Source organism: Trichechus manatus, unplaced genomic scaffold (assembly GCF_000243295.1).
Source record: "Trichechus manatus latirostris isolate Lorelei unplaced genomic scaffold, TriManLat1.0 scaffold00575, whole genome shotgun sequence".
In the NCBI taxonomy this organism is placed as follows: Eukaryota; Metazoa; Chordata; class Mammalia; order Sirenia; family Trichechidae; genus Trichechus; species Trichechus manatus.
Window position 1 is genome coordinate 1 of NW_004444511.1, and position 3,247 is coordinate 3,247.

Sequence of the window (3,247 nt, forward strand, 5' to 3'; positions counted from 1 at the left end):
TTATACACCATTTCATCTAATGCTAACATATAGGGATAACAGAGGAGTCTAAACAGCGATTTTTTTAATATAAATTTTTTAATTTTTGATCAGACAAGGCTTTATTCGGGAACTTACATACAGAGATCAGTGCCAAGATTCTTGCTTTGGATATCAAAATGCCCAACATCACCCCGCTAAAGGTCTGTGCACAGCAGTAAGGATTGAATGCTTATACACCATTTCATCTAATGCTAACATATAGGGATAACAGAGGAGTCTAAACAGAGATCAATGAGGTTGTTTTTGTACTAGTTAATGAGTTTTAACTGACTTTACCATGAAGCAAGGTGTGTTTTTTTTCTGGCCCAGGTCACTGCTCCATCGGGTACTCTGGTTCTTCCCCAGAGTCCTTTGTGGGCAGCATCCATTTTGTACTGTTCAGGGCCTTCTCAAATGGAATAGTTTGCAGCCTATTAACTAGAATTATGAAGATCTATATATAGTGACCCACCACCATCTGTCAGTTTATTGTACTGTGGTGGATGTGAATTGCTATGAGGCTGGAACCTAGGCCACCAGTATTTCAAATGCCCATGGTGGACAGATTTCAGCAGAGCTTCCAAACTAAGGCCAGAAGAGGAAGAAAGGCCCAGCAGTCTACTTCCGAAAATCATCCAATGCAAACTTTGTCCTACCTAGTGCTGAAGATGAGCCCCCTAGGTTAGAAGGCACTCAAAACACACAGTGGCGGCAACAATAGACTAGAGCATACCAATAATAATGGCACAGGATGGGGCAATGTTTCATTCTGTTGTACATGGGGCTGCTGTGAGTCACAGACAACTTGACAGCAGCTAACAACAATAACAAATAGAGAGTGAGATGAAAAGACTGTCAAGACACATCATGAAGTTAAAAAAAGCAGGTCATGGAACAACTTGTAAATACTATGTTCCCGTTTGTTAATTTGTTCCCTCTCCAAGGCTGGGAGAATGGCTCAGGGTGTGTGACAGGTCCTACTTCCAGCCCAGGGGACTAGGCATTTGCTGAAGCCATCCTGGACCCAGTGCAGAGCAGGAAGCAGGGAGGTAAATGGGAGAGAGGTTTTTCCCAAAGAGGGGTGTTTTTGATCCACATGGTAGGCCAGACTCAAGTACTTATCTTTCACTGACTGAGGGCTGCTTCTCACTGGTTCTGGATGGCCGAGTAGACTCTCTGCCGCTGGATCTCTCCCAATGTGGAAAACACCTCCCAAGCGCCACTGCTTGCTATGAGCTGATCAGGTCTGAAGGGCTCAGGCTCTTGTTAGGTCAGGTCTGGCAACTCCTTGCTGCTTCCGAACCGTCTCTCCCTCCCCCTACTACTCAGTCTGATTCCTCCACTTTGCCTTTGATATTCAGGGCTCCTAGATTGTCATATATAATCGATTCACTTGTTTTTTCAGGTCTTTGTTGTAAGAGGGACTACCAGAAGTGTCTGACTACTCCACCATCTTGGCCCCGCCTCCCTTATCTTTATTGTTTATATTTTTCTTTTGTTTGTGCTGTTTTCTCAATTTCCATCTTCTTTATTTAAATGCTTAGCTCATTTCTTTTCCTAGTAAATTGTTTAAAAGTAGACATTTCCTTCTAGGCACTACTTTTGATATATGGTTTCTCATTCAGTTGTTTTCCATATTTAACACTATGGTTATTTATTGGCATGTTTCAGGTACATGGATTAATTCGTTTATCATTTTAATTGATTTAGAATTAAATTGTCTTATGGCCAAAGAACAAAGTCTATGAGATACTGTTTAATGTGAATTTATTGAGACTTCTTTTGTAGCTTAATAAATGCTAATTTTTTGTAAATGTTCCATGTGTACTTGAAAATAAATTTTGTATCATTTTCTTCTTGTTGGTTGTAGAAACATCTATGTAATTGTTAGAGTTTGTTAATGGTGTTATTTAAATCTATATCTCTATTTATTTGTGGTCTGCTTCAGTTCTTAATTTTGGAGGCTGTGATGGTTAAGGTTGTGTGTCAGCTTGGCTGGGTCATGATTCTCAGTGGTTTGAAAATTATGTAATGATGTAGTTTGGCAGTTATGAAATGATGTAATTTGGAAGTCATGTAATGATGTAGTTATCCTCCATTTTGTGATATAATGTAATCATCTCTATGATGTGATCTGAAGTGGTCAACCAATCAGTTATAAGGGAAGTTTCCTTGGGGATGTGGCTTGCATCAAATATGTATGGATGTTCTGGCAAAGCTCACTCTGGATCCTGCATCCAGCTTATCATCCGACCTCCAGTTCGTGGGACTTGAGCCAGCAGCCTGCTGTTGTATTCACCAAACTCGCATTTTTCAGCCTCTGCAAACCATGAGCCAGCAGCCTGCTATTTGACTTGCCTATCTTGAGTTTGTCGGCCCCTGAAGCTATGTGATTCAGCAGAAGCCTCCAGTCTGACGCCTGACCCATGGACTTGAGATTTGAGAGCCTCTACAACTGTGTGAGCCATTTCCTTGAGATAAGTCTCTCTGTCTGTATATTATGTGAATATGCTTCACTGGTTTTGCGTCTCTAGAGAACCCAGTCTAAGACATTTGGTATTGAGAGTGGTTCTAGAGAAACACAACTGTTAGGATGATGCTATGGACTGAATTGTGTCCCCCCAAAATTTGTGTCAACTTGTCTAGGCTATGATTCCCAGTATTGTGTGATTTGTCCACCATTTTGTGATTTAATGTGATTTTCCTATGTGTTGTAAATCCTACCTCTATGATGTTACTGATGCAGGATTAGAGACAGTAATGTAATGAAGCAGGATTCAATCTATAAGATTAGGTTGTATCTTGAGTCAATCTTTTCTGAGATATGAGAGAAGTGAGCAGAGAGACAGGGAGACATCAGACCACCAAAAAGTGCCAGAAGCAATGTGAGTCTTTTGGACCAGGGGTTCCTGCACTGAGAAGCTCCTAGTCCAGGGAAAGATTGATGATAAGAACCTTCCCCCAGAACCAACAGAGAGAGAAAGGCTTCCCCTGGAGCCGGCACCCTGAATTTGGATTTCTAGCCTCCTAGTGCTCTATTCCGACCATTATTAAAATCCACTATTTCTGCTTGGATTGGCTTCTTGTCTTTGCTTCAAGTTACCAATATCCTCCTTTATATCTCTTTTTAACCCTTTTATGTAAAATAGAGCACATATACAAGAAATACACAAAACAATAATGTATAGCCAATGCATTATCAAGAGCCAAAACCCTTGTAACTACT